Source organism: Diadema setosum, chromosome 15 (genome assembly GCF_964275005.1).
Source record: "Diadema setosum chromosome 15, eeDiaSeto1, whole genome shotgun sequence".
Lineage (NCBI taxonomy): Eukaryota > Metazoa > Echinodermata > Echinoidea > Diadematoida > Diadematidae > Diadema > Diadema setosum.
The window spans coordinates 7,839,085-7,849,359 of NC_092699.1; positions in this window are offsets into that span (position 1 = coordinate 7,839,085).

Here is a 10,275-nt window from a genome sequence, read left to right on the forward strand (position 1 = left end):
ACGTAAAGACCATGTTACAAGGATCATTTCACAAAATAACTACTTCTTGCTCAGATGCCATCTTGTCTATGCAAAGTTGGGTCAAAGGTCATATGTACTTCTTTCTTTATCTTCGTTATGACGTGGTATCTCTATGGGAGGGAATTTTTTTTAATGTGAAAATTGACATGATTGTCTTTATCGAGCACTAGCTCACTTACCCTTCGGTGAATTTCTCCTCAATTTTAATATGTTGTAGCTGAGACTGTGCGCTATCGAATGTGTGCCTTCCTTTCTTCATACAATGTCGGAATCATGTTAAAAAACTTGGTTGAAATTAAAGCTTATCTTCGATGTATTGAGATATTTCTATGTTTCTGCAACTTTCTTTGCAATAACTCAAGAAAAACAGCCCCTATCACTCCCATATTTTGCACATGTTTAGTTCATGTCACGTACATTATTTCATAAAATAACAACTACTTGATCGGACAACATCTTGGGTATGTAAATTAGGGTCAAAAGTCACAAATGTTTCATCCTGTATCTTGGTGAATACATGTCTTATCTTTCCCATATTTTGCACACGCAAAGATCATGTTACAAGAATCATTTCACAAAATAACCACTTTTTGCTCAGATGCCATCTAGGTTGTGCAAAGTGGGGTCAAAGGTCATATGTACTTGTTGTTGTATCTTCGTTATAGCGTATACAGATTTGGTACCAAAGATAGCAGATATGACTCCCTTTTCTAAATGAGAATCCAAACATCACACGGCCAATGTCTCTGACCACAGATGAAACCTGCATGGTCAAGCCTATTGCGATCAGGACTTGAATCATTGATTAAAAAAAAGATCGGATCACCTTAATTTGTCAGTGACGACAAATTACAATCTCTAGTTTTTCTTTATTTCTCCCCAAAATTTGTGCAGAGGTTAACTCAGAAAGTGCTATGCCTATGAAGTTCAAACTTATACCATGTATGCATCATGTCCCAAAGACGACAAATCTAATGTATCATTGTGATCAGTCGACCGTGACGTCACTATGACGTCATTATATGAAAACACATTTTCATGCATATCTCATTAATGGAATTGTATATTTCAATGAAATTTACGTCACATATATTTCAAGCCAAGCGCATTTTAATCATATCCTCAAAATTTATTTTTATTTCAAAACGCGCGCGTACGCGCGCGTTGAAATATTTGTATGCTCAAATCCAGCTCAAATTTTTTTTGCACACGTTTCAGACCATTTGGAGCATTTTTTGAAAAATTGAAAAAATCGGACGGACGCGTACGCGCGCGCACATATACGCACGCACAGCTAATATGAAATAGAAATTTTCAATTTTTTCACACGGATCGGATGTCCGAAATGTCAAGGAATATTTCTACCAAGTTTCAAGTCGATCCGACTCAATATGACGTCATACGGGCCCGTCAAATTCAAAATTCCGCGCGTGCGTCAATGGGGATACACAGTGCAACTATGCCAAAAAACCGCCAATTTTAAATCGGATTTTACTCGTCAGGATGGACGGTAACCCCCCATTTTCTTTACATATTCTGAAAGGTGATGAGTTGTACATGTCATTTCATGGACTGGCTATGCTGATAAAATGAGTAAAAGATAACAAATTTCTTAATAAAGTAAAAAAAGTAAATTTTCAAAATGACGTCATCAAATTTCAAGTTTACTCGAGCGTATCTCACTAATCCTTTGCCAATTTTCACCCAAATTTCAATATGTTGTAGCTTATTTAATGTTCTTTCATAAATGTATTTAAACAATTTTGATTTGATGACGACATTACCTCGAAAAAATGGATTGAAGGTAACCTTGTCAAATTTGACCAGTTTACGTGTAATCTCTATGGGAGTGCAATTTTTATGGAAATGAAAATTGACATGACTATCTTTATCGAGCACTAGCTCACTTATGCTTCGGTGAATTTCTCTAAGATTTTATCATGGTGTAGCTGAGATGTAGGGCTATCGTAAGTGTGCCCTTTGTTTTTTCATACGTTGTCGGGATCACGTGAAAAAACTTGGTTGAAATTGAAGTTTATCTTCGATGTATTGCAATATTTCTTTCTTTTTGCATTTTTTTTGCAATAACTCAAGAAAAACAGCCCCTATCACCTTCATATTTTGCACATGTTTAGTTCATGTCACGAAAATTATTTCATAAAATTACAACTACTTGATCAGACGCCATCTTGGGTATGTAAATTAGGGTCAAAGGTCATAAATGTTTCATCCTGTATCTTGGTGAATACATGTCCTATCTTTCCCATATTTTGCACACGTAAAGACTATGTTACAGGAATCATTTCATAAAATAACCACTTTTTGCTCAGATGCCATCTTGTCTGTGCAAAGTGGGGTCAAAGGTCATATGTACTTCTTTTTCTATCTTTGCTATGACGTGTTATCTCTATGGGAGCGAATTTTTTAGATGTGAAAATTGACATGACTCTCTTTATCGAGCACTATCTTACTTATGCTTCGGTGAATTTCTCTCAGATTTTAATATGTTGTAGCTGAGACTTTGCAGTCTCAGGACTCGAATCATTGATTAAAAAAAAGATCGGATCACCTTAATTTGTCAGTGATGACAAATTACAATCTCTAGTGTTAAACTTCCCGTTGTCACAAAAAAGTTCTTTCTCCTCAAATGTTGTGTAGAGGTTAGCTCAGAAAGTCCTCATCCTATCAATGTCAAAATTATACTATATATGTATCATGTCCCAAAGACGACAGATCTAATAAAATCATAGTGATCAGTCAACCGTGACGTTACTATGACGTCATTATATGAAAACACATTCTCATTCATATCTCAATAATAGAATGGAATTTTTCAATGAAATTCACGTCACATATATTTCAAGTCAAGCGAATTCTGCTCATATTCTTTAAATTCATATTAACGCTTAAGACGCGCACGTACGCGCGCGTTGAAATATTTGTATGCTCCAATCGAGCTCAAAATTTTTTTCCATACGTTTCAGACCAATTGGGGCATTTTTTGAAAAATTGAAAAAATTGGACGGACGCGTACGCGCGCGCACATATACGCATCCACAGCTCATATCCAATAGAAATTTCCCGTTTTTTCGCTTGGATCGAATGTCTGAAATGTCAAGGAATATTTCTACTAAGTTTCATGTCAATCCGACTCAATATGACGTCATAAGGGTCCGTCAAAGTTGAAATTCCGCGCGCGCGTCAATGGCGATATACAGTGCAACTATGCCAAAAAACTGCCAATTTTAAATCCGATTTTACTCGTCAGGATGGACGGTGACCCCCCATTTTCTTTACATATTCTGAAAGCTGATGAGTTGTACATGTCATTTCATGGGTTGACAATGCTGGAAAAATGATGAAAAGATATCAAATTTCTTAATAAAGTAAAAAAAGTAAATTTGCATAAAGACGTAATCAAATTTTAAGTTCACTCAAGCGTATCTCACTTATTCTTTTGTTGATTTTCGTCCAAATTTCAATATGTTGTAGCTTATTAAATGGTCTTTCAGTCATATAATAACAACATTTTGATTGGATGACGGCATCACCTCGTAAAAAGGGATTAAAAGTAACATTGTTAAATTTGACCAGTTTACGTGTTATCTCTATGGGAGTGCAGTTTTTCTGGAAATGAAAACTGACATGACTATCTTTATCGAGCACTAGCTCACTTATGCTTCGGTGAATTTCTCCCATATTTTAGTATGTTGTAGCTGAGACTTTGGGCTATCGTAAGTGTGCCCTTCGTTTTTTCATACGGAGTCGGCATCATGCCCAAAAACTTGGTTGAAATTAAAGCTTATCTTCCATGTATTTTCATATTCCTTTCTTTCTGCAACTTTCTTTGCAATAACTCAAGAAAAACAAGCTCTATCAGCCCAATATTTTGCACATGTTTAGTTTATGTCACGTACATTATTTCATAAAATAACAACTTCTTGATCGGGCACCTTCTTGGGTATGTAAATTAAGGTCAAAGGTCAAAAATGTTTCATCCTGTATCTTGGTGAATACATGTCTTATCTTTCCCATATTTTGCATACGTAAAGACCATGTTACAAGAATCATTTCACAAAATAACCACTTTTTGCTCAGACGCCATCTTGTCTGTGCAAAGTAGGGTCAAAGGTCATATGTACTTCTTTCTTTATCTTCATTATGACGTGTTATCTCTATGGGATGGAATTTTTCTAGATGTGAAAATTGACATGATTGTCTTTATCGACGACTAGCTCAATTACCCTTCGATGAATTTCTTCCAGATTTTAGTATGTTGTAGCCAATGTAATACTCTTTAAGTTTTCTTCAATCAAAGTTTTAATCGGATGATGTCTTCACCTCGTGAAAATAGATATAATGTAACCTTGTCAAATTTAACCAGTTTACGTGTTATCTCTATGGGAGGGAATTTTTCTGGAAATGAAAATTGACATGACGGTCTTTATCGAACACTAGCTCACTTACTCTTCTGTGAATTTCTCCCAGATTTTAATATGTTGTAGCTGAGACTTTGCGCTATCGTTTCTTTACCCACTCTTTTTCATGCGACATCGAAATCACGTCGAAAAACTTCGCAAAAATTAAAGCTTAGCTTCGATGTATTTTCATGTTACTTTCTTTCTGCAACTTTCTTTGGAATAACTCAAGAAAAACAGCCCCTATCACGCCCATATTTTGCATATGTTTAGTTCATGTCACGTACATTATTTCATAAAATAACAACTACTTGATCAGACACCATCTTGGGTATGTAAATTAGGGTCAAAGGTCATAAATGTTTCAACCTGTATCTTGGTGAATACATGTCCTATCTTTCCCATATTTTGCACACGTAAAGAGCATGTTACAAGGATCATTTCACAAAATAACAATTTTTTGCTCAGATGCCATCTTGTCTGTGCAAATTGGGGTCAAAGGTCAAATATACTTCATTCTGTATCTTCGTTAGTGTATACGGAATTGTGTACCATAGATGGCAGGTCTGACTCCCTTTTCTAAATGAGAATCCAAACATCACACGGCCAATGTCCACTAAACACAGATGAAACCGGTATGGTCATGCCTATTGGGATCAGGAGACTCAAATCGTTGATTTACGAACAGATCGGATCACCTAATTTGTCAGTGTTGACAAATTCCAAGTCTAGTTAGGTGATCCGAGTATCCTCTCGGATCACCTTCTGTATCTGTACTGATTCTTTCTTCTTCTTTTTCTTCTTTCTCCTCAAAAGTTGTGTATGGATTAGCTCAGAAAGTCCTCTTCTTATCAATGTCAAAATCATACCATATATGTATCATGTCCCAAAGACGGCAATCGAACTAAAATCAAAGTGATCAGTCGACCGTGACGTCACTATGACGTCATTATATGAAAACACATTCTCAATCATATGTCATTAATGGAATGGAATTTTTCAATGAAATTTACGTCACATATATTTCAAATTATGCGCATTCTACTCATATTTTCAGAATCCATATTTTCCCTTAAAAAATGCGCGTACGCGCGCGTTGAAATATTTGTATGCTCAAATCGAGCTCAAATTTTTTTTGCACACGTTTCAGACCATTTGGAGCATTTTTTGAAAAATTGAAAAAATCGGACGGACGCGTACGCGCGCGCACATATACGCACGCACACCTCATATGCAATAGAAATTTCCCGTTTTTTTACACTGATCGGATGCCTGAATTGTCAAGGAATATTTCTACCAAGTTTCAAGTCAATCCGACTCATTATGACGTCACACGGGAACGTCAAAGTTGAAATTCCGCGCGCGCGGCAATGGCGATATACAGTGCAACTATGCCAAAAAACCGCCAATTTTGAATCCGATTTTACTCGCCAGGATGGACGGTGACCCCCCATTTTCTTTACATATTCTGAAAGCTGATGAGTTGTAAATGTCATTTCATGGGTTGGCGATGCTGGAAAAATGATTAAAAGATATCAAATTTCTTAATAAAGTAAAAAAAGTAAATTTTCAAAATGACGTCATCAAATTTTAAGTTCATTCAAGCGTATCTCACTTATTCTTTTGTTGATTTTCGTCCAAAATTCAATATGTTGTAGCTTATTGCATGGTCTTTCAGTCATATAATAACAACATTTTGATTGGATGACGGCATCACCTCGTAAAAATGGATTGAAAGTAACATTATCAAATTTGACCAGTTTACGTGTTATCTCTATGGGAGTGCAGTTTTTCTGGAAATGAAAACTGACATGACTACTTTATCGACCACTAGCTCACTTATGCTTCGGTGAATTTCTCCCATATTTTAGTATGTTGTAGCTGAGACTTCGGGCTATCGTAAGTGTGCCCTCCATTTTTTCATACGATGTCGGCATCACGTCGAAAAACTTGGTTGAAAATGGCACGAGGCTTTGATGCAGCGTCATTTTGCTTAATACACAGGGCCTATGGAGAATGAAATAGGTCATTGCGTAGCGCATCCGACTCGTAACCCTAAGGTCCCTGGTTCGAGGCTCACCCCTGCCAATATTTTTTTAAAATTTTTTAAACACTTTTTTCCTTCTTTTTCTTTAGTTAATCTTAATCTCCCTTTCCTTACTTTATCCTTTCCTGATTTTTTTATGCTTCTCCTTGAAATTTCTATAAAATAACATAGTTTTTCTTTATTTTTCTTTCTTTCTACTACTTTCTGTGCAATAGATGAACAACAACAACGGCTATCAATCCCATATTTTGCACATGTTTAGTACATGTCACGTACATTATTTCATAAAATAACAACTACTTGATCGGACACCATCTTGGGTATGTAAATTAGGGTCAAAGGTCATAAATGTTTCATCCTGTATCTTGGTGAATACATGTCCTATCTTTCCCATATTTTGCACACGCAAAGACCATGTTACAAGAATCATTTCATAAAATCATCACTTTTTGCTTAGACGCCATCTTGGGTGTGCAAAGTTAGGTCAAAGGTCAAATATACTTCATTCTGTATTTCCGTTAGTGTATACGGAATTCGGTACCAAAGATGGCAGGTCTCACTCCCTTTTCTAAAAGAGAATCCAAACATCACACGGCCAATGTCCCGTCAACACAGATGAAACCTGTATGGCCATGAATATTTGGATCAGGACTCAAATCATTGATTTTCGAAGAGATCGGATCACCTAATTTGTCAGTGTTGACAAATTCCGGTTCTAGTTAGGTGATCCGAGTATCCTCTCGGATCACCTTCTGTATCTGTACGGATTCTTTGTTGGGTCTTCTTCTTCTTTCTTTATTTCTGGACAAAATTTGTGTATCGATTAGCTCAGAAAGTGTTCTTCCTATCAATGTCAAAATTATACCATATATGTATCATGTCCCAAAGACGACGGGTCAAATAAAATCATAGTGATCAGTCGACCGTGACGTCACTATGACGTCATTATATGAAAACACATTTTCATTCATATCTCATTAATGGAATGGAGTTTTTCAATGAAATTTACGTCACATATATTTCAAGTTATGCGGATTCTACTCATATTCTCAAAATTCATATTTTCTCTTAAAACGTGCGCGTACGCGCGCGTAGAAATATTTGTATGCTCAAATCGAGCTCAAAATTTTTTTGCACACGTTTCAGACCATTTGGAGCATTTTTTGAAAAATTGAAAAAATTGGACGGACGCGTACGCGCGCGCATATATACGCACGCACAGCTCATATGCAATAGAAATTTCCCGTTTTTTCACACTTATCGGATGCCTGAAATGTCAAGGAATATTTCTACCAAGTTTCAAGTCAATCCGACTCAATATGACGTCATACAGACCCGTCAAAGTTGAAATTCCGCGCGCGCGTCAATGGCGATATACAGTCCAACAATGCCAAAAAACCGCCAATTTCAAATCCGATTTTACTCGTCAGGATGGACGGTGACCCCCCATTTTCTTTACATATTCTGAAAGCTGATGAGTTGTACATGTCATTTCATGGGTTGACGATGCTGAAAAAATGATTAAAAGATATCAAATTTCTTAATAAAGTAAAAAAAGTAAATTTTCAAAATGACGTCATCAAATTTTAAGTTCATTCGAGCGTATCTCACTAATCCTTTGCCAATTTTCACCTAGATTTCAGTATGTTGTAGCTTATTAAATGCTCTTTCGGTAATATAATAACAACATTTTGATTGGATGACGGCATCATCTCGTAAAAATGGATTAAAAGTAACATTGTTAAATTTGACCAGTTTACGTGTTATCTCTATGGGAGTGCAGTTTTTCTGGAAATGAAAACTGACATGACTATCTTTATCGAGCACTAGCTCACTTATGCTTCGGTGAATTTCTCCCATATTTTAGTATGTTGTAGCTGAGACTTTGGGCTATCGTAAGTGTGCCCTTCGTTTTTTCATACGGAGTCGGCATCATGCCCAAAAACTTGGTTGAAATTAAAGCTTATCTTCCATGTATTTTCATATTCCTTTCTTTCTGCAACTTTCTTTGCAATAACTCAAGAAAAACAAGCTCTATCAGCCCAATATTTTGCACATGTTTAGTTTATGTCACGTACATTATTTCATAAAATAACAACTACTTGATCGGACACCTTCTTGGGTATGTAAATTAGGGTCAAAGGTCAAAAATGTTTCATCCTGTATCTTGGTGAATACATGTCTTATCTTTCCCATATTTTGCATACGTAAAGAACATGTTACAAGAATCATTTCACAAAATAACCACTTTTTGCTCAGACGCCATCTTGTCTGTGCAAAGTAGGGTCAAAGGTCATATGTACTTCTTTCTTTATCTTCATTATCACGTGTTATCTCTATGGGAGGGAATTTTTCTAGATGTGAAAATTGACATGATTGTCTTTATCGACGACTAACTCAATTACCCTTTGGTGAATTTCTTCCAGATTTTAGTATGTTGTAGCCAATGTAATACTCTTTAAGTTTTCTTCAATCAAAGTTTTAATCGGATGATGTCTTCACCTCGTGAAATTAGATATAATGTAACCTTGTCAAATTTAACCAGTTTACGTGTTATCTCTATGGGAGGGAATTTTTCTGGAAATGAAAATTGACATGACGGTCTTTATCGAACACTAGCTCACTTACTCTTCTGTGAATTTCTCCCAGATTTTAATATGTTGTAGCTCAGACTTTGGGCTATCGTGACTATACCCTCCATTTTTTCATACGACGCCGAGATCACGTCAAGAAACTTGGTTGAAATCAAACTTATCTTCGATGTATTGAGATATTTCTTTCTTTCTACAACTTTCTTTGCAATAACTCAAGAAAAACAGCCCCTATCACGCCCATATTTTGCACATGTTTAGTTCATGTCACGTACATTATTTCATAAAATAACAACTACTTGATCAGACACCATCTTGGGTATGTAAATTAGGGTCAAAGGTCATAAATGTTTCAACCTGTATCTTGGTGAATACATGTCCTATCTTTCCCATATTTTGCACACGTAAAGACCATGTTACAAGGATCATTTCACAAAATAACCACTTTTTGCTCAGATGCCATCTTGGCTGTGCAAAGTTGGGTCAATGGTCAAATGTACTTCATTCTGTATCTTCGTTATAGTTTATACCAGGGAGGTACCTCCCTGGTTTATACCGAATTTGGTACCAAAGATGGTAGACCTCACTCTCTTTTCTAAATGAGAATCCAAATATCACACGGCCAATGTCTCTAAACACAGATAAAATCTATATGGTCATGCCTATTGCGATCAGGACTCGAATCATTGATTAAAAAAAAAAAATCGGATCACCTAATTTGTCAGTCTTGACAAATTCCGAGTCTAGTTAGGTGATCCGAGTATCCTCTCGGATCACCTTCTGTTTCTGTACGGATTCTTTCTTCTTCTTCTTCTTCTTTTTCTTATTTCTCCCCAAAAGTTGTGCATCGATTAGCTCAGAAAGTCCTTTTCCTATCAATTTCAAAATTATACCATCTATGTATCATGTCCTAAAGACGACAGCGCAAGTAAAATCATAGTGATCAGTCGACCGTGACGTCACTATGACGTCATTATATGAAAACACATTTTCATTCATATCTCATTAATGGAATGGAATTTTGCAATGAAATTTACGTCACATATAATTCAAGTTATGCGCATTCTACTCATGTTCTCAAAATTCACATTTTCTCTTAAAACGTGCGCGTACGCGCGCGTTGAAATATTTGTATGCTCAAATCGAGCTCAAATTTTTTTTGCACACGTTTCAGACCATTTGGAGCATTTTTTGAAAA